The 22806-nt window shown below is 41.1% G+C and overlaps 1 protein-coding gene across 1 annotated transcript in view; it reads left to right on the forward strand.

Moving 5' to 3' along the window:
* Nucleotides 1-22806, forward strand: part of LOC122800248 (tetratricopeptide repeat protein 28-like) — a 761532-nt gene that overhangs the window by 435147 nt on the left and 303579 nt on the right. The window lies entirely within an intron of this gene.

Below are 22806 nucleotides of genomic sequence, written 5' to 3' on the forward strand. Positions count from 1 at the left end.
TGTGAGTGTTGTGGGGGTGGGTAACTTTTAACATTAGTTTGTTTGAGGACCTGAGTGACCTGAGACTTATATTAGGTTGGATTAGGTTAGTAAGTGCAGGGCAGTCGTTGGGTTGGTGAATTACTTTGTGGGCTATAGTCAGTTGATTGAGGGTTAGAAGTTTTGGGAGCTCTAGCCAGTTGAGTTGGGAGAGTACAAAGCAGTGGTGGGTTGTGTATGGGTGGCCTGTTGCGAAATTGCCAGTTTTGTTATAGCATGATTCTAGATTATTTAGGTCTGTTTTTCACAAGTTAGTGAATATTTGGGATCTGTAGAGTACAGTGGAAAGCAGTTGTGTGCGGGCAGTGTTTAGTCTGGCACTTTCTGTAAGGTATGGTTTGGCTCTATATAGGGTGCCTAGCTTGGTGTGTACTTTTTTGATGGTGAGGGAGATGTGGCTATCAAATCTTAAGTTATCTATTGTAACACTGAGAAGTTTGATTTGGCTAGTGGGTTCTATTTTGGTTCCGTTTGAAGAATGTATTGTTAGAGGGGACTGGCATGATTTGAGTGTGTTATTTCTGAAAACTATTAAGTGGGTTTTGTTAGGATTTAGTATGAGCTGATGATCTGTAAGGTATTTTTCTATATGCTGGAAAGAAGTTTGCATTTTTGTTTGTAGTTTCTGGGGTGTGGGGGCTGAGCAGATAAGTGTAGAATCATCTGCGTATTGGACAATGGAGGCTAGTAGTGTTGCAGAGCTGAGGTTGTTTATAAATATTGTAAAGAGAAGTGGGCCTAATATGGAGCCCTGGGGTACTCCAGTAGAGATGGGTAGCAGGGGGGAAACCGTTTCTTCCCATTTGGTGGCTTGTTGTTGGTTAGACAGATAACTATGGAACCGGGACAGGGCAGTTGGACTAAAGCCATAGGATGACAGTTTGCTGAGAAGTCGTTACCCTCTACTCATCACTCATTAGACCCATTATAGAGTACAACGCCCCTTTTGGAATGTACCTCACAAGACATCTGCAGCAACTGGAAAGGCCACAGAAGTACCTCACAAAGAGGATTGCTGGACTCAAACAAATGCCCTACACTGACCACCTCAAAAAACTCCAGCTTTACTCCGTAGCATATCGCCTACTCAGAGATGATCTCTGCCTAACATATAAAGCTATGTCAAACCCAGAGCTGTTGGACATGCTACACCTAAATAAATCCCAATCCCTCCGAGCTACATGCTCTAGGGACCTAAACCTTGTCACCACAATAAACAGGACATGCTGGAGGGATAGATTCCTATCCCAGAGACTTCCCATACTCTGGAACAGGCTACCCATCTATGTCAAGGAAAGTTCTTCATTAGTACTCTTCAAGAAAAATCTTGATGAGTGGATGGGAAATAGGAAATACACCCCGGGGATCACTTCTGTGTCTCTGCTCATCAGTGGCACAGGAAAATAACTTTCTTGGGTGTCGTAAGCCAGGGAACCTTGTTGGCTAGGCTTTCGTAGGCCCTTTGGCCGATAGCCTAGTACCTACCTATGAACCTATAAGGATTTGGCGGGAAACTGTGTCAAAGGCTTTTGACATGTAAAGGAATATAGATAAGACAAATTGGCCTTCATTTATGAGATTTTGGATGGTGTTTGTAAAAGACAGCAGGGCAGTGCTAGTACTATGTTTTGGCCTAAAACCATGTTGAGTGGAGGAGAGGAGGTTGTGGTTGAAGAAATGGACAAGAAGTTTGTTGTGAATGCATTTTTTTAAGATTTTGGCCAGAGGGGAGAGGATGGCTATTTGATGATGGTTTAGTTCTTTAGAGGGTCCACCTTTGTGTAGGGGGATGATATGGGAGATTTTCCTTATACAGGGGAGATATTGTTCAGCAATAGAGCGGTTGATCAGGACTGATATAGGATAGCTGATTGAGGGGTGGCAATTTTAAGAAATTCATTGGATAGTTTATCTGCTGCAAGGCAGCAGGGTTTTAGTTTGGTAAGGAGTGTCTTTATGTAGCTAGTTTGGATCGGTGCAAATGAAAAGGGGTTGAGGGAAACTGACGAGGGAGTGGGTATAGTAAGAGGTTGTTTTGACTGGTTACCCAGAAGTGATGTGTAAAAGTGAGTGTTGAATTGTGTGGCTAATGAGGTCTATTACATTTGAGGTGACTGGTGGTGGGGGTAGGGATTTAGCTTGGGTTGAGGAGCTTGCTATTGTTTTGCCAGAATTTTTTGGGGTTGTTCTGGTGTTTTTGTTGAGATGTTTGTAAATAATTTTGCTTGTCTGATTTTATTGGTTTCTTAGCTAAATTTCAGAGTTGTCGATATGTGGTGAGGTTTGTTTTATCTTTGGTGGTATGATAAGCAAACCATGTCTTGTCTTTACTTTTGAGTAGTGATTTGGTGTCTTCTGTCAGCCAGGGTATGTGCTTAGATTTTGATCTTTTTCTACTGGGTGTTTGATTTAGTATTTTAAGAAAGGTGTTATTTAAGTATCTTACAGCCAGATCTAGAGAGGTTTTTAAGAGATGACCAGTTGCTTTGTTGAAGTAGTAGGTTAAAAGTGGAGGGGAAGACGTTTTTCTTGTTATGGATGAATTTATATATGATATTGGTGTGGGTGAGTACTCGTTTTCTATACAGGAAGGTTGGTGAGTGGTCACTGAGGGAGTCTGGAAGCCAGCCAGCTAGGTAAATTAGGTTGGGTTTGTTAGTCCGTATCCAATCCAATGTAGACTGTCTATTGGAGTGTTTGTCTACCCTAGTTGGACAAGATATGGTTTGGGTAAAGTTGAAAAGGTTAAGAAAGAGGGAGGGGTTGTCGGAGGCGCAGGAGTCCCAATCCAAGTTGAAGTCACCTAGGATTATAGTTTCTTAGGTGAAATTAGATGATGCCCAAGAAAGCATATTTTCATCTGTGGGTAGGTTGTTGACAGGGGCAAGATAGGTGGTTTTGATAATACATGCAGAAAAATGTTTTGGATGAGGCATGAAATTTAAGGGAAGGCAGGAACTGATCAATTTATGTAATGCTGGCTTGATGGGTGTATAGAAGAAAATATGTGATGTATAATGTTTGTAACTATGAACATAACATGTTTTTTCTTTTATATAAATTTATGTTTGCCTGTTGTAAGTGATGATTCAATAAAGGTGTTACAAAAAAATCTTTGTCTTGCTGGCAATTTGCCATATGTAATTTTAAGTTTTTATAATGTGTGTGTGTGAGGGGGTGCAACACCACCTAACTTACCCAAAGGGTTCATAAACAATATGTACAAGCTCAACAAGCACTAAAGGAAAAAAAGGCCATTTCTTCAAACGTCTTAACATGTCATATATGAACACAAACAGAGACCATCTTAAATTAGGCATATACCTATGGTGTTTTATTTAAGAATGTGAGTTAATGTAAGGGGTGGCTGAGTGACCACTCACTGCCATGCTAGTGTAACATTCCCTATTTCTAAAAAGAGGAAAACTGCAGGGACAGTGTGATTAGATACCTTGATCAAAAACGGTAGGTCTTCCCAGAAGAGTTGTTCATGGAGCAGATTCCATTTCCTCCTGCTGTGCATGTAACAATTGATATAAATGTTTTGCTGCACACTATAACTTTCTTATTCTACATTACATTTGCTGTTACCAGTATTTAGAATTTTAAGATTACAGTACTAATACATGGAGGCTACAAACCTCCATGCTAGGAATTTCATCATAACTTAGCTGTAGTATTAAAATTGGGAAAAGGCCCTGCTGTTTTCTGCAACCAGGTCAAATGATTTGCAGGTAAATTGTTCATAGGAGGGTACTGGGGTAACAGCTCTAGAGCCATTAGAAGCCTAGCCATATTTGTCCTGAGTTGCCCCAATTTTTGGTGGTTAGGTAAGTGATGTTCGCAGAGGTAAGGGTTGATGGCAGTTAATACCAACTTCCTCTGTCCAAGAAGGACATGGACGCGCCTCCTTGCGTTCAACCATCCATTGATCTAGGCTGTGTTTATAGAGGGTCAGGGACGGATTCTGTTTCATGTGAATTGGAAGCTTGTTCCAGAGAAGTAGCAGTCTCTGGGAGATGTATCTCTCTCTCTCCAGCATGACTTGTTCAGGTCAGAGGATAGGTTAAGATACCTGCAGTTTGATTTATGAATGTGTAGCATTTCCATCAGGGAATTTTCATCAGTCAGAGACTGCCCTATAAGCCAGGCACAGGTCAACCCTTAACAACCTGGAGGAGGCAGAATACAGTATCAGGGCTTTCATTCTTTCCATGTAAGACTTGTTTTGTGTACCGTATGATTTCTTGGTTAGAAACTTCTGTGGTCTCTAGTTGTTGCAGGTGTCTGGTGTGGTACATGCTAAAGGGAGCATTGTACTCTATTGCTGGTTTGATGAAGGCCAAGTATAGTGGAATTAAAACATCCTTAGAACTAGATGTGATGCCTTTACTCACAAGATGTGCCACAGAGAAGGATTTCCTTATTACTGTGGTTATTAAAGTTCAGATTGCTATCAACCTGATTACCTAGATCACATACCACTGTGTCTACACTTAGGGTGGTGCTGTCTGTAATGTAATTAGCAAGGGTGTCAGCTTTCCCAAAGGGAATAATAATACATTTATTGCATTTAGCTTTAATCCGTGGCTTTGGAACCAATTACTTCTGGGTTAGCTCTGCACTATATTAACATTATTGGAGACTTGGTGATTGCTCCCAATTTGTAATCGTCAGTGAACTTGGTCAGCCGCAGGCTGTCCAAGTTTGCCTGGACTTCTGAGAAATAAACTCCAAACAGTAAGGGACCCAGCACAAAATCCTGTGGTACTCCACTGGTGACTGATATTTTGCTAGAGATGAAGTCACCCACTTTGACAGTGTGTGTCCTGTTGGACAGCCAGTTGGCTACGCATCTGGTAATGTAGGGGTTAATTCCCAATTGGGAGAATTTTTCTATAATACCTGAGTGGGGGATTGTGTCAAACATTTGGCTAGGTGAAGTTATGCAGTATGCACTGCCTTTCTGTTGCCCAGGGCCTCGGTGACTTTCTTTAAGAAGTCGATCATGTTTATCAGCATGATCTACCTGTAATGAATCTAACTTGGGTCCAGAGTTTGGAGATTATCTATGTCCTTGTTAATAAGGTCCATAATGATTCTTTCCATGGCTTTACAGATGAAATGAGTCAAACATATGGGCCTATAATTCTTAAGGTCAGTTGATGGTCTCCCTTTGTGCAGAAGGATTAGTGTTGTTGTCCTCCATTCCGTCGGAACATAGTTTGCAGGCTGTGGCTAAGCAAGGATCCAAGTGGGTCTGCTAGGTCATGTTTTAAGTTGTTTAAAAGGCAACCTGGGATGTGTGGTCCCACCGATGCAATGTTGTTGGCCTTGGAGAGTGCCAGAGTGACCTGTTCTCTTGAGATAATAGGCTGAGGAATTGTGGCAGGTATACTTTGGGAGATGACTGGAGGAGACAGGGGCAAGAAGTTTGCTCAACTAGCAGATTGGCTTTTTACCTTTGTTTGAGTATGGGTGGTGTCATCCACAGCCAGTTCAGAACATAGCTGGGTATTCCCTTTTAGATTTTGATGTAGTTAAAGTATGCCTTGTGATTATACTTGGCTAGGGAGCCTACTTTTACTTCATAATTAGCCTTGGAGGACTTGACAAGATCTCTAATTTGTTTATTTAAGCTAGAGAGGGATTTGTTTCCTCTGCAGAGCCAGTTCCCTCCTGTTCTTGGACATTAGTTACTTTCTCTTGTTGTATAGTCTGTATACTAGGGGTCCACCAGGATGGTTTGTTTTTTCGGCAAGAATTTTAATTTGGTCAGGTACAGCTATTTCTGTACAACTTAATTGGTTGTGCAAGGCATTGGTGTAGACCTCTGCTCAAAAGTCCATGTTAGCTGTTGCTCGAGTGGGCTTTAAAACTTCTTATACCATCACTTAGTAGGAGGAAATTTGTCTTTGAAGAATTCTTCAGTGTTTTTGAGCTTGATGGGGTACCTGGTCTTAAATTACTCTCATTCTGTATAATTATATGGTCCATTCTTACCATGGAGGACATCACACATGACAAGGAGGTGTGCAGTGCTAGTGAGTACTATGTCCAGGACATTTGAGCTTCTTTTGGGTTTGATGACTAGCTGTTCCAGAGTATTTGCATTGACAGAGTCTGTGAAACTCTGAGCAGCCAGCATGTTTGGGGTTCTGTATGTTTCCCAGTCAATGGTAGGATAATTAAAATCACCCATGAGTAAGGTGTTGGACCGTATGGCAAGTGATTCCAGTAAGTCCAGGTATATGCTTTTCCTGTTTCATGTTAGGGGACCTACAGCTAGCTATGATATGGTAGGGGGCTTTGCCTTTAGTAAATTGGACATGGAATAGCTCAAGAGAGTCGGACTGTTTGACTTGTCTTGTGGTGTACTTATCATTAATGATGATGGGTACACCTCCTCCTCTGGGCGTTTCATGCTCAGTTTGTGGTCTGAATGTATGGAAGGCATTGTATCACTGCATGGCTGGGGCACTTTCTGTGCCTTTGGACCATGTCTCGGTGATTGTATAGATGTCTGCATCTTCCAAAGTGAGGAATGCTTATAGAGAGTACAGTTTCTTGTTTAGAATCCTACAGTTAAGCAGCAGTACCTTTAGTTTATCTAGAGTGGTTTTTGTTATGTTGGGAGGTTTGTTATTTTGACACTGACTAAAAATACACAATAGCCATGGCTAATGCCTTTGCCAGTATCCAAAAGCCTAGAGGAGACAGGTGCAGACTACCTGAGACAAAGCAGCATACCCTGTCAACCATGCCTTCCCAGGCTGACAGATATCAGATCCCTTTGGGCTGACAACAGAAGCTAAGCCAGTTGTTACTCAATCATTTTTTATATTGTGGCATTATCCTTGGAAAAGGTAGAATGCTGCTTAAGGCTAGGTTTATACCTGCCTGTGACACATAGTCTGAAAGCTCAGTCCTGTCTCTTTTCATATAGTACAGTGACGTACGTCTTAAGTCATTCGCCCTCACATGGACTATGATGGAGACATACCGGTACTTGTGGTTGAGTGACTTGATAGATCCTGGCACTTGACAGGCAACTAACCATAACCCACTCCTAATCCAGCCTGTCGAGGGGAACATTTATGCGTTTCTCATAATAGACTCAACTATGACTGATACATTAGGTTTTGTGGTACTCCGCCTTATGCCCCATATTTGTTGAGACACTGGTATGTGTTGTTGTGGTTGTCTTTTACATTGTTATATCTGTAAGTGGTTTCTGTTTGGAAGGCCTCCAATCTTTTAGTAAGTCACTAGTGAGTACCTCTGCATATGTGAGTTTGTCATGTTCTTATTTAGTGTGGGAAATGTGTGCATGCTAACAACCTGTTTGGCATTTGATTTTTCTTTATGTGAGAGTGTTGCCTCCAATTTTATAGTGTAACCATCTTTCACATAACATATTTGTTTGTTTCAAGAGTAAGTAGTTGTCAGTATACATGAGAGAATTGTTACATTGCCTCACGATGCTGATATCTATCAGGCTGGCCAGAGAGATGATGGGGAAACTGCCTGTCCATGATAGCAGGCTCTTGCTGTATGTTTTGCTAAGGAAGAGAATGGGTTAGTTGGGCAGGGCTGTGCTGGTAGCACTGAGACTACATGGGGGACATATACTTTCTGTAGGCACAACTGAGTTACTCTTAGAGCAGCAGAAAAGTTTGGAAGGGTTTCACTGAGAGCTGTACTTCAGGGTTTCTTTGACAGGGTACTGCTAACCACTGCTGTTTAAAGAGCAGCACTGCACAAATGCGAGGCTTAAATACAAGCAAACAGAAACAAGTTACTATTAATCAGGAAAGCACACAATAAGCCTTTCACAGCAATCCCCAACTCAGGCAGGTTAAGTCAGCACACTTCTGCCACAAGGGCACAGAAAACACCTTAATGTAGAATAGCTGGTTTGGAGTCCAAGTCTAACAAGACCACACAAGCTACTTGCAACTAACAGATACAGTGTAATACAGTGCAATTAACTACTTAGACAGTACAGATTTTTTTGAAAACAGCTGCATATCTGCGAGAGATGTACTTCTCACACAGAGATGATAACATTCTGTTGGTATCTGTTAACCTGGGAACTGAAGGCAAGTGACAGAGTGATGTCATCCAAGCTGACTCAGCAGTAATGTTTGAAAGTAATTTAAGAACTGTCCGAGAGAATGACTGTGCATTTTGCATCTTGTCTTGGACCTAGAAACATCCATTCAGCACTTCTGTCTGTGTGTTGCTCTGTAAGTAAGTCGAGGGTACAGTAATTTCTCTTAGATATAGATGGGAATATACTAACGATTAGTTTAGATGGTTTCTGTATTAATTTGAGACTGTCCTGCAATTTTGTTTTAAAATATTTCCTGTTATTCTGAACTCTGAAGTTACTGTGTTGTTTGAGTATTGTCTTGTTCTTTTATTTATTATTAAATATATTTAAACCTTTCTTTGTGGCTGATATTTGTGAGACATATTTAAGTTCTTAGAGTACTTGCATATGTATTTGGTGACACTGTACAGGCCACTCCTAAATAGCCTTAGTCTTGGTCACACTTACCATTTGGATAATAGTAACATTACACAGTAGGATTGGTCATTCTTTGTAAGGGCCTTTAAGTAGCTGATAAGAATGGGTTGGTGGCAGTGATAACTACCTTATAGTTTGGGCAGAAGGGGACATAGCTAGTAAACCTGTGACAGCCTTCCCAGGTGTGTGTGTGTTTATATATAAATCAAATACCAACGTGTGTGTGTGTCAGCTACTTGGGCAGGGACACGAAGCACTGGTTGGACAGAGCGGGTGCTGGAGGTCTTGGCTTAACCCCATCAGCTGAGATCTTAGCCGCTATAGCTGTGCTTCTGGGGAGTGTTATTGGGGATTTGGAGAAAGAGGGAGAAACCAACCCACAGACTGACTGTGATCTCTGTGGGCTCTTAAGGGAAATTGTACTTTACTGTGTGTGTGTATATGCCATCCTCCCATTGTGTACATCCCTCATTGTTGCCACTGGTGTGGAATGTGGCTCCTTGATTACTGGGCCAGTACAGGGACATCACACACCCAATTATACAGAATTAATAAAGGCACTAAAAACAAGATAAGCTGATTAATAAGTTTTCCAGCCAATAAAACTATATGCAGAAATTTCAAGTGTTTCCCCAACCTAAACAGACCAGGTTACCTCCCAGTGCAATAGATGAAAAATCCAGTGACATCTTCATGTAAAAACAAGTGCTTGCTAGAGTGTAAAAATGCATTACTTTCTCCAACAGCTAGCTAGATAATGAATTCAGATTAAGTAAATCAGTAGACCAGACAATGAGAGACAAAATGCACTTTTTCAGTGTAAACACAAGGAAAGGCAAATAAATAATTCAAGACAGCAGCAGCAGTGTAGAAAGAGAGGAGCTTATTAAGGTCAGTTTACAGTAGGGGTGTGCAGTTTAAAATCACCAGGTTTAAAAAACAGATCAACGAAGGGGAGGGTGGGTTGACAAATCTAGCAGGGAATAACCAGCAGTGCTTTTAGTTTATGCAGGCTTGAAATATTTTCAGAAAAAGACAAATACCCAGAAATTTACTGTGCTTTCAAGTATGACTCAAGGAACAATTTAACCAATAAAAAACATGTGAAATATGCATACTAGATAATTTAAGTGTCATCTCTCTCACAGAGAAAAAACACCAGGCCAAGCATATTTCTTAAAAACGGAAAAAATGGAGTATAGCATAATTTGAGGAATATCAGTTTAAACCAAGTCCAGTATACTTTAACATCGTATAGACATAAACACAGCCAGCTGTTTAGTCATTATAGCTCACCTAGTGTGTAGAGACCAGGCTGTTATCCACCATATGGAAAGGAACAATAAACGGAATTAGTATCAGAAGCTTCTTCAGGGGTGTTGCCTGTGTACCATAGTAGATAATTTTCTAGTGGGTAAACATCATCTAAAAACTTGCACAGCTTTTAAGTAATAACAGGCTTTGGTATTACTTCAGGACAGTACTGCAACTTTCTGTAGAGCTCAAGTTGTTATCCATCCATGCACAGCAGGAGGACGGAAACAATGAAATACTTTGCATTCCACAGAGTACTTGAATAAGGGAGAAGGAAATGCATCCTCCTCCTTCCCCTGACAACTAAGCAATCCCAAATTCTTATTAGGAGACATTGTTAAAACAAATGCTAAAGGCAGAAGACCAGTAGCTATAAAGACCTTGCATGTGCACTTATCAGAAAGTATTCACAGTCTTCATCCATTTTTAAATGTAAATGAGCACATCACAGATCTGTTTTGGAAAAATTGTCTACATATTAAGAGAGTAAAAATGCCATCTATTATTGGCAACAGACTCAACTGTTTGTAATTAAATAGTAAAATACCACAGCTGAAGCATCAAATATGCAAAATAACAAACTTCAAGGTATGACTGTGGCTCAGCTGACCTGGGCTGATAGAGATCAGAGAAATAAAAAGCATGTTTGTTGCCTGGGGTGGAGGACACGGTCCTACCAACAGTAAACCTCTCGCAGAAGTGGGGGGTAGAGCTGCATAGATGCCCATTGAATGACCCACCCAAAAGGATATTCATGAGTGGGCTGGATAATGGACATAAAAAGAAAAACACTCCTTGGTTGCAGTATGACTCTGCATCTGGTGCCCCGATCTTCTCACCAGCCCCAACTGTGACTCAGAGGTAGGCCACAGGAAGATAATTCAAGTTTACTAGACCTGGCTAACATGGAATGGCACTGGGCCAGCTAATCACTTGCGAAAAGAATAGTAACTAAATAAATAAAAAAAAAAAAAAAAAAAAAACAGCACTACAAATGTTGCACAGAAAAAAATCACACGCAAACTGTGACACCCCATTTCAACAGTATTTTGCTAAATCCTTGCTTCCCCTGCTGTGGAATGCTTTGCTTTCATTAGCTCATTTGTCATTTGTATTACTTGGGTTCCTATTGCGTTAGCGAATTGCTGAAACTTCAAACGTGAAAATATCGAACACAAATGTTCGAAGTTTCAGCAATTCGAATTAAAAAAAAAAAAAAACACAGCTCAATAGTTGTTGTAAGCAGGGGGCCAAGCCCCCCTGCAGCCCCCCCACACCCACCGCTCTTTAAATATACCAACTCCGAGATCGCACTACAGTGCAGTAAAGGGAAATATTCCCTTTTAGCACTGTAGTGTGATCTCTGAGTTGGTGTATTTAAAGAGTGGGTGTGTGTGTGGGGGGGTGCAGGTTGGTTTGCCCCCTTGCTTACGACAGTTACTTTCTGTCAGTTCTTTTTTTTGTGTTCAAAATTATAAAACTTCGAACATACAAGTTCGATCTTGTGGTGTTCGAAGTTTTATAGTTTAGATCACGTAATAGGAACCCATATTAGTTTAGTGGTATGAAAAAAAATTGCTTTTTCCCTTGAATCTGAGTTTGCCTTAACTCAGTGATTGTAGAATCAGTACATGCTACAAATCAAAAAACAGTCAAAAGGTGAATCAATGGCCCATCTGTTCTCTTAAAGAAACACAACACTTCAAGTGCAGACTAAAAGTAGTAGGATGAATGAGTGTTCCTTTTGCTTTCTGTGTCCTTTTCTATTTACTGTATCTTTAAAGTGTCTGCTGATTATAGCATGAACATACTACAAGACGTAAGAGTCTTTCTATTTCTGCATCTACCTTAGGACAGAAAAAATGGAGTGCTTGTTTTGCCTTTAGAAAGTTGGACACCATATTCCATGGATCCGGTCCTTTTTGTTGATCGCTAAGCTATTAAGAAAAATCCAGTTGAGGTTAAACTGTCAGCAGTGCTGATATATTGATAAACTAACCAATCAAGATGCCAGCATCTCGATTTCTGTACAAACTTACCAGCACTGAAAATTTGACAAAAAATAAGTGCTTTGTAAGTATTAAACGTCCACCCCCATTGGGAATTACATCTACTGCATTCCCTGCTATTGATACACAATTTCAAACTGACACACACACACAAATGAAGGGGAATATTCCAATTTCTGTATATATAGTACCGTTCCTATTCATTCTTTTGTAAGTACTGATCAGTGATCAATATCTTCAGATACTCAGAGGAGTGCTAGGAGAGAAGGACTTGTCTGTCCCTTAAATAAAAGAACTCCCCCTCTGTTTTCTTCATTTTACTCAACATGTATCTTCTGATAAGAATCTGATATGTTAATGTAAGCTAATGTAGAGTTCAGGTTATGTATTACTTAACATGGTTTACATTACATCTCCATATATTTCAGGTACACCACTTTAATCTGACTTCACTTATCTTGCTGAACAATGTTATGTCATCTCCTTTTAATCCAGAAGAGTAACATGCTGTGGGTATATTCACTGGTGAGCCATCACTCCTCTCCAGCATGTTTACTTGTGAAATATTTTTTAATAGTTTTTACAAAATAGGTAGGGAAAACTGACCAGTAAAAACTGATTGCTTCCAATTCATCACATCTCTTCCACATACAGGAGAAAAAGCTTGTCCAGGCTATCCAGACCTCACTTTCATTCACAAATCCCTTCTCATTCACACACTTCAAAATCTAGAAAACTACCACCACCTTGAAAAGTCATTTAGCAGGTAAAAATATTCCATCACAGAAATGTTCTACAAATACAACTGTATATGTATATTTGAATATATATTTGTGTGTATATAGGGTGTGTGTGTGTGTGTGTGTGTGTGTGTGTGTGTGTGTGTAAAAATAATAGAAATGAAAGGGGCAAAAGCAAAGCAGGAATCAGGGTTGTGGCATAAATGCACTTCATAGAAGATATCAAAAACATAAAAAAAGCAAGAAGATGTATAAACAGCTTTATTTTCTCTGTGTTTTAGTTTATGAAGGAAGAGGAAGAGTGAATAAGATGAAATAAAATGGGTACCATAGTAACAGAAAGCAGACACGCCTAAGCCAGGAGTCAAATTACATAAACCTGTATATATCGAGAAGAAGGAATCTGTCAGGCATCCTTTAACCTAATGGGTAAATCTGAAGGTAGTACAGTGCATAAAAGTAAAGCACTATGTATGCAAAATGTATTTTAAAATAGAAACTAAACACCCAAAAAATTATATTAAAACCAAAATCCCTACTGAGTACTTTGTCAGAAATATTGGGGAACAAATAGTTACAATTTGGAAAATGATTCTTTTGAGCTGGGATTCAATATCTGAATTGTGTAGACACATACCTCCCAACTGTACCAAATTTTTTTACCAAGTTTTGGGGTCCAAATAATGGGGTGCCACAATTCCCGAGTGGCACCCCTTAATTTCTGATTTTTTTCTAGCTGGTTTTAAATTTTTTTTCTTTCATGCCTTTTTGAGCTAACGTCATCATGTGCACAATGACGTCAGCTCCATCAGCCTGTCGGAATTGAGATCAAGGGCTCACATGGTTTCCGGCTGGCTGGCTGAATGGATCTGCTGTTTGAATAAATCTGAGAGTGCAGACTGCTGCTGCAGAGTTTTGGCTGTTTTCACTTTTGCTGTTGGAGTTATCGCCTTTGCTGGTGGGGTTATCCAGAGTCGTTTGCTTTTGCTGGTGGAGTTATCTGCACTGAGTTGCTTTGCTTAAGGTGAAACTGTATGCTTTTTTTTTTTCATCTATTGGGAAGGAAACGACGATCTGCTTGCATATTTTGCTGTGCACGGAATTGCTTTGCTTATGATCTGCTTACATTATTTTTATATTTATTGGGAAGGAACAACGATCTGCTTGCATATCTAGTGTGTGTGTGTGTGTGTGTGTGTGTGTGTGAAAATGCACCCCCCAATGAATACACCTGGTGGCTAGAGGTACTTAAGCTCAAACCCTGTACCTTGGGTGCAGGTAAAAAGAGCCTAAAGTCCCTATCCACCACCACTTGTGACTTTGCCACATATTTTTGTTCCATACCTCATTAAATGTGGTTTTAAGGATTTTTGTGGCAAATCACTGAATGGTTGAATTCACTAAACCATGACAGGCATTTATTTGAGTTTGACTCCATATTCTTCAGAAAATAAATGGTAACACAAAACCTATTATTCTAACAATTTTCTAAGTTTATAAGATCAGTATTTGAAATTTGTCTCTATTTTGGGGCTGTATTCCCCCATTATTGGCATTGTCCATGATGTTCTTCATCTCACATTGCTGCAGTCCTTACACTTGGGTAGTCCGCTGTCCTCGATCGGCCCGAATATCAAAGTATAAGGCTGACGTCGGTCAAGGCGCATTAGACTGACATCAGGACGTCAGGGTACAAATGCGCATGACCGACGTCATATCCTCAGTCTTTTTTGCCGCATGGTCCGATGCAGAAGCAGCATTGCAAGTGCCGTTCGGCGTTCTGAAATTTTTCGAATTCGGAGTTTCAGACCGAGTCAAAGTTGGCTAAGTACCCCGTTGGGGAATATTTTAGTTTTTCTTGCCTCAGTGGTTTACCGGATGTCAGAAAAAGTGAATAACTGTATTTCTTGTGGGAAACAGATACCGCATAGAGATTATCATACTTTGTGTATTCCTTGTTTAGGGCCTGAGCACGACGTTGTTGGGTGTCGCTTTTGTGCTAGGTTCAATAAGCGCACTATTAAGCGAAGGTTAGATTGTGCCAGGTTAGTCTTCGGGAAGCGGTGCAATTATAATATGCCGTCGGATGCTCCGACGTCCGCTTCTTCGAAGAAGCGCAAGGTCAAAGCAGCTAAGCCCAGGCAAGAAGAGCCGTCCGTACCGGACGCCGGTTCTTTAGAGGTGTCGGTGGAACCGGGGGTTCCGCCAGAGGTTTCTCAGGAGTCCCAGGGGGAGACTTTGTTATTGCAGGATGTGGCCTCTCAGGAGGCAAGTCAGGCTGAAGGGGCTTCTCAGGTTACTGTACTCCCCTCCCTTCCTAGGGTGGTTAGGCCCTCTCCTTCTGTTTCCAAGGCTTCTCCCAGAGGCAGGCCAGGTTTAGCTTCAGTTGGTGTCACTCCTAGTTCTTCAGGATCTGTGCCCAAGAAGCATATGCTTAAAATGGCAGAAGATTTGATTACTTTGATTAGAGGTTCTTTGCCCCCTCCTGATAAGAGACCCAGGGTGGAACCTGAGTTGGGGAGTTTTGAGCAGGCTTCGGATGCTTCAGAGTCTTCGGCTGAAGACTTACAGGAGTATTCTCCTTATTCTGATTCTGATGTGGATGATTCTACTCCTTCTGCTTCTCCTCCTGAGGATTTTTCTGTTTCAGAGACTCTTCATTCCATGAGGGAACATTTTAAGTGGGAAGGTCAGGACTTCTCTGATTCCAGGAAAAGGCTTAGGGAATTTTTGTTTTTACCCCAGCATAGGCCTTTGGCTATACCTCCTGTTCTGGATGTTGTGGTAGATGTGTTTGCAGAGGCTTCTCTTAATCCTGATTCTTTGCCTCCTGCTCCTGTTAAACCGGATAGGTATTACAGGGTGCCTGAAGCTCATAAATATCTTTTTAAGAGTCCTAGGGCGGACCCAGAAACTGTTAGTCAGGGGCCTAAGGGTGTCAAGGCTTCTGTTGTAAAAAATCCGGTTCCTCCGGATAAAGAGGCCAGGGCTTTGGATAGATGGGGAAAGAAAGTCTATACTTCTTCCACCCTAGCTATGAGGGCTTTGAATTGCCAGTTTCACATGTTGAAATACCAAAACTATCTACTTTCTCAATTGAAGTCTAAGGTAGATGCTCTGGCGGAAGGTATTGAGTGTAAAGAGTTACAAGATTTGGTACATGTTTCTGAACAGGTGGGTAAGCATTCTTTGCAATGTGGTTTTGATGCTGTACAGGCCTCGTCTAGGGTGGTTGCCACTGGGTCAGTTCTTCGCAGGCACGCCTGGCTGAGGGATCAGAATTTATCTGACCATGTTAAGACAAGGATTTTAGATGCTCCTTTACAGTCTGATGTGTTGTTTGGTTCACCTGTGGAGGCAGTCTTAAAGAAAATGGAAGACAAGGCTAAGTCTATGCAGACTGTTAAAGATTTTTTGCAGGTTCAGCCTCCGAAGTTTAGTAGGAATTGGCCTACCAAGGGGTGGACGTATCCTTCTTATGATTCCCAGTCTAGGGGTAGATCTAGACGTGGTAGGGGCAGGGCTCATGGCTCTTTCAGGCCTAGAACAGGGAGTTCACCTGCACAGTCTTCGGGTGAGGGCAGGGGTCAGTCCTTTCGTAAACAGACCCAATGACCTACCTTTTCAGCTGCCAGAGCCTTCTCGTCTGGCAGCACCTTTGGGAGGAAGGTTGGCACTTTTCAAGGAAAATTGGAGTTTAATTACCCAAGACAGATGGGTATTGGATATCATACACCAAGGTTACAGGTTTTATTTCCATACCTTGCCTCCTTTCAAAGGCATGCCAGACGTTCCTCCTCAGCAAAGAATAGAGACTCACAAACAAATTTCTCTGCTACTTCAAATAGGGGCCATACAGCCGGTCCCTCTGCCAGAAGTGGGCCTAGGATTTTATTCTCGCCTGTTCCTAGTACCAAAGAAGGGGAACACGTGGAGACCGATTTTGGATTTATCTATCCTCAACACTTATCTGGACATTCCCAAGTTCAAAATGTTGACGTTACAACAGCTTTTACCTCTGCTGGGCAAAGATCACTGGATGGTAACTTTGGATCTCAAGGAGGCTTATCTTCATGTCCCTATCAGACTGAGTTGCAGGAAGTATCTGCGTTTTCGGGCTGGGACTTCTCATTATCAGTTCTCTGCATTGCCCTTTGGCTTATCTACTGCGCCCAGAGTGTTCACAAAAGTTCTGGCTCCAGTGATAGCTTTCTTCAGGCTAAAAGGAATACAGATTTATCCTTATTTGGACAATTGCCTGATTCTGGCTCAAGGAAGGGACGGACTTCTTCATCATTTGCAATATGTGATAGCAGTGCTAAGATGCCTGGGGTATTCTGTGAACGAAATAAAGTCCAGTCTAGTACCCTCTCAAGACATGTGCTTTCTGGGTGTAAGACTGAATACAGCATCCCAGATGGCCTTTTTGACCCCGGACAAACAAAAGAATCTTTCCCTTTACTTCCATCAATTGTCTCATCAGTCCAGGCTGACTGCAAGGACAGTCCTTCAAGCCTTGGGGTTCATGGCATCTTGTATTCTGGTGCTTCCCAATGCCAAACTGCATATGAGGAAGCTACAATGGTATCTCAAAATGTATGGACACAGCACTGCCAGGATATGGACACTGTCATTCAGATAATACCTTGCATTCAAAAGGAATTTTTGTGGTGGGCTCAGGAATGTCACCTAAACAAGGGACTCTCTGTGACCCGGCCAGAGGCGAGTCAGATTCTAACGACAGATGCCTCAGACAAAGCTTGGGGAGCTCATCTAAATGGAAAGTGGATACAAGACACGTGGCCTGCCAGACTACAACATCTACATATCAACTTGAAGGAGATGTTAGCAGTCCAATTTGCATTAATAGCTTTCAAGGATTTACTTCTTCCAGGGCAGGTGTTGATTCTAACAGACAACACAACTGTCATGTGGTACATCAACAAGCAAGGGGGAACACATTCTTATCCTCTATGCAGACAAGCAATGATTCTGTGGGAGACTGCTCTCAGTTTACAGCTAAATCTTCAGGCAAGGTTTCTGCCGGGAGCACAGAACTCCTTAGCAGATGTGTTGAGCAGACGAATTATGGATCCCCACGAGTGGAAATTGGATCCTCATGTATTTCAGAAATTGACAGTGTCATGGGGAACTCCAGACATAGATCTGTTCGCTTCTCCACTAAACTACCAGCTGCCAAAGTTTTGCACAAAAAGGTTTCATCCCACAGCCTGGAAAGTGGATGCTCTTTCTTTCAATTGGAGCAATCTTCATGTGTATGCCTTTCCACCTCTGCCTCTCCTCCCAAAGGTACTCCTAAAGGTCAGACAGGACAAGCCAAGGATGATTTTAATAGCTCCAGATTGGCCTCGACAGCACTGGTACCCATTACTGAGAAGTCTGGTGCAGGAGCCTCCATGGCCTTTGCCTTCGATTCCACACCTGCTGTCTCAGGAGAACAGTCATTTACTCAATGTCAAACTTCACTCTCTTCACCTAACAGCCTGGCATATTCTGTTTTGAACCCTGGAGGGTCTCAACTTCCACAGCAAGTTTTGAATGTTATTTTGGAAGCCAGAAGGCCTACTACAAGGAAAGTGTACGCAGATAAATGGAAGAGATTTTTATTTTGGAGTGCAGCAAAGGAATTTGATGTTTCTGAGCCTAATTTAAGTGTGGCTCTTCAATATCTTACTGAGTTACTGGACAAAGGTTTGTCCTTCTCTTCTATTAAGGTTCATGCTGCAGCAATTTCTGCTCACTATGACTGTGACCCACCATTGTTTTTTCATCCTTTGTTCAAGCAATTTCTTAGAGGGGCAAAGAATATAAGACCCCCGTGAGCTCCTACTCCTGCTTGGGATCTCAATTTTGTGTTGGAGAAACTCACTCTACAACCTTTTGAGCCTGCAGCTACTGCAGAGTTGAAATATTTATCATGGAAGACTGCTTTTATGTTGGCCATTACCTCTGCAAGAAGGGTTTCTGAATTACAGGCCCTTATGGCGGTTGAGCCTTTCTTAATTTTCCATAAGGATAGGGTATCTTTGCGTACTAATCCTTCCTTTATGCCTAAAGTGCTTTGGGATTCTACCCAAGTGTAAGGACTGCAGCAATGTGAGATGAAGAACATAGTACAGTTTTGTACCTACCATAAATGTAGATGTTCAAAGATCCACATTGCTGCAGTCCAATTTACCCTCCCTCCTTCCCCTCTGTAGTTTGAGGCGGTTGTGTGGGTTGGGTTGTAAATATTGTGTATATTGTATATATTGTACATATTATTAGGGCAAGGGTGGTTGGTTGGTTGTTTGCTGTCTTTTGGTTTTGACCTTTCTTTTTAGGGTCTTCTGACATCTGGGGCAAGAAAAGACTGAGGATATGACGTCGGTCATGCGCATTTGTACCCTGACGTCCTGATGTCAGTCTAATGCGCCTTGACCGACGTCAGCCTTATACTTTGATATTCGGGCCGATCGAGGACAGCGGACTACCCAAGTGTAAGGACTGCAGCAATGTGGATCTTCGAACATCTACATTTATGGTAGGTACAAAACTGTACTTTTTTTGTGCTAAGACATTGAGAGCTATGGTGAGAAGTGAAAATTGAATTCAGTAAATGATAGCCATTTAAGTTTGTCTTCCTGTCTTTCAGGAAACTGCTGATTTGGCATAGTGGTATCTTGTTCTGACTGTAGTGTACAGGGTCCTGGGTTCAAGACTTGGCAGTGAAATGCATGGTGGTAACATTTTATTCTAGAAACTTTCCAAAATTATACAAGCAGTGTTTAAAATGTGCCCCCCCCCCAAAAAAAAACTGAAATTGAAAATAAGTGCGCGAAGCTGTGCAAGATGCTTATGGCTTACACTGCTGTGTGTGTGGAAGTAGACTTTTATGATGGGAATGTTCTGAATTGGGCAGTTTTGTCATTATTGGTTCATGCATTTTGTTTCATTGCCAACTGGAAAAATGTTCAAAGAATAAATTTAAAATATGCTCTAACTTAAGTCTAACAAGTGTGCTGTATTATACAAGGAATATAGTTTAATAAAGTCAGGAAGGTGTATCAAAGAACGCATGCATGTTTCTTGTTTTGTGTGCAAGGGGCCTATGATTTGACAACAGCCCAAATGTAATCTTTATCCACCACTGGCCAGATGCATTTTCTTTGGATGTGGTGTGGGTTTCAATGCTGTTTCAGTGAATATGAGTTTCAAGGACAGAGAAGTTTTAATGCAAAGTCTATTTTCATTGTGAGACAGTATTTCTTTGTTTAGCAGATATCTATTAGTGTTTGTGCATTGTGCTATAAAATGTAAAAATAAAATCCAAATAATCATTGTAGAAGTAAAGCACTATGCACACATTAGTGTTTATGGTAAATTGGGTGGAATAGCCAGGTAATGGGACATTGGAATCGCTGCAGGGGGCTCTGGTGCCATATTTTGGTTGTCTGTTCTTCAGTTTGCGTTTGAAAGTTGGTATTTCACAATTCCATTGGAGTGGGTGGGGTTACATAATTATGTATGCAAATTTTACATTAATCAGCATATAGATTTGTACCTATTTTTCATAGGCCTTGTCCAGATTTTTGATGTTTCCAGGTTGAAAGGTATGCGTAGACATAGTAAAGCATTACTGAGTTTAATGCTACTGGCCATCAAATTACTAGAATGTGGAACTCTAAACAAATTATAACTGAAGTATTGATTATTGTAAAACAGATGGCTGTGGGCTACTCAGAAAAGAGAAGAATCAGATTGCATCGAAATGCAATTTGTAAGACCAATCCATGCAGAATAATGTTCAAGAGTAGTGATATTTAAGGGAAGACAGGAAATGAGCAATTTATGTAATGTTGGAGTGAATGAAATTTGTCAGAAAACATTTCTATATGGCATGACAATAATGGAAATGTTATTGTTTCCTGTGATTGTGTGTACCTATTTCCCCTTTTAAAAATGTACTTAATAAAGGTGTTTAAAAAATACCAAAAGAATAAAAAGTTAAAAAAATCTCAGTTAAAGGCAACCATCAGCTAAACCAGCTTAAGGACAGTAATGTGGGTAGGGATATTACTACTTGCATTTTTTCTGCTTGTGGGAGTTATTCAACAAAGTGGTTGCTACTGTGAATATTTTTAAAGTCAAGCAAAAACATCTTGGGCTAAATCAAGTTAAAAATTATGATGATGGAGGAATATTACTGCTTGTCTATATGTGTCGTAACGTTCCATTCCAACACTCTTGGATGTGCAGTAATATCTGTATCACTCCTGCACCCCTTATTTCATACTTATACTTTTCAGATTTACATATTTAAATGATTTATAACTATGATGCTATTACAAAGACATAGATCTAGAGCCTTTCTCCCCGCGCCTCCACTGAAAATTGACTTTGTTCCAAGTCGGACTTTCCCGGTTAACAAATGTTAAATAAATTAAAAGAAAGGTAAATTATGTGATTAGCTGAGTTTACTAACAGCAGAATTAAGCCTGTCTTATAAACAGTTTCTGTTGTAGCGTGATTAGTTGAGTTTACTAACAGTAGAATTAAGCCTGTCTTATACTTAGTTTGAATTGTAGCAGTTGATCCAAAGTTTAGAAACTGAGTTTTGTATTATTTATTCCCATGACAGCCATTCTTACTGATTAACAGTTTTCCCAGTAGAATCATATATTTCCTTGTTTGTCTCTTGATTTCTGCACCATTTTTTGCCTGCCTTTTACATGACATTCTCCTTGTAGGTTTATAGGTATTTACAAGGCTAATGACTACAAGGGCTTTTTTAAACCTAGTCATGCATCCCAAGTCTCTGACAAGTTCTGGTGCCATTGATAAGTGTAAGCAGGGGCTTGGGAGATGAAAGATTTATAAGCAGGGGAATGGGAGATGAACCATTTACATGTGGCTTGTGTCCATTCTAGACATAGGTGCCAAACCAGGGATGAATTTCCTGTTCCCCATCCAGTTGTCCCAAGTTACAGTTGAATTGGGTTTGGAAGGAACTCTAGTTCACATGGATGGGAAGCATGATCCAGAGAAGTAGTCATCTCTGGGATACATATACGTCTCTCCAGCAGGTCCTATTTAGATCACAGGAAAGGTTTAAGCCTTTAGAATGAGTAATTCTTGTGCTGTGTATTTTGTAGATATGCAGGAGGTCCATCAGAGTGGTAGTTGACAATGTCTTGTATGCCAGGCTCCCTCAGCAGCCTGTAGGAGACCAAACACAAGGACAGGACCCTGAGGCAGTCTGCATAGGACATGTTACTTATGACCTGTGTTCTTTTAGTGAGGGATGTCTGTGGACATTCCAATTTTGGATATGCCTGGTTAGTGCAGACCAAAAACGACATTGTACTCAATGATGAGTCTGAAGAATGCTGAATACAGTGAAACAATGACTTCCTTCGACCTAGATCCATACCTTTGCTTAAAAGTTGCACAACATAGATTGATTTCCTCACTACTGTAGAGACATGATGGTCAAAGGCTAGATTACGGTTTCTGTATGTCCCCAAATCCTTGACTACTGGGTTAACTCTTAGGGGTGTGTTGTCAATATGATAGTTACCAGGGGTGGATGGCTTCCCAAAGGATACTGTTATGCATTTATTGGCATTTAGTTTTAGTTCATGCCTCTGGCACCAGTTGTTTGTCTATGTCAACCCTTCCTGGAGAACATTTGTGTAGGTGGACAATTCAATAAAAGCTCCTAATTTGCAGTCATCTGCAAATTTAGTTAGCCAGAGGCCTTTGACATTGGCCTTGACTTCAGAGAAGTAAATGCCAAAATGGAGCAGTCCCAGGACCGATCTCTGAGGGACTATGCTTATGACTGGCTTCTTTGTAGAGGTGGACTCCCCAATTCTAACTTTCTGGGTCCTGTCTGTGACTCAGTTGGCTATCCACCTGGTTACATAAGGGTTTGTACCTAACCTCTTAAGTTTGTCAACAATGCCCGGGTGGGGTATTGTGTCAAATGCCTTGGCCAGGTCAAGGTAGGCATTGTGAACCGTTTTGCCCTCAACTCATTGCTTTTGTGACCTTCTGAAAGAAGTCCACCTGATTTAGTAGGCATGACCTGCCCTTGATGAAACCAAACTGGGTTGGGTGTAATGTCTGGAGGCTTTCTATGTCATTACTGAGAATTTCCATGATAATT

The sequence above is a fragment of the Protopterus annectens genome, chromosome 4.part0 (genome assembly GCF_019279795.1).
Source record: "Protopterus annectens isolate FY-2018-M chromosome 4.part0, PAN1.0, whole genome shotgun sequence".
Taxonomy (NCBI): Eukaryota; Metazoa; Chordata; order Ceratodontiformes; family Protopteridae; genus Protopterus; species Protopterus annectens.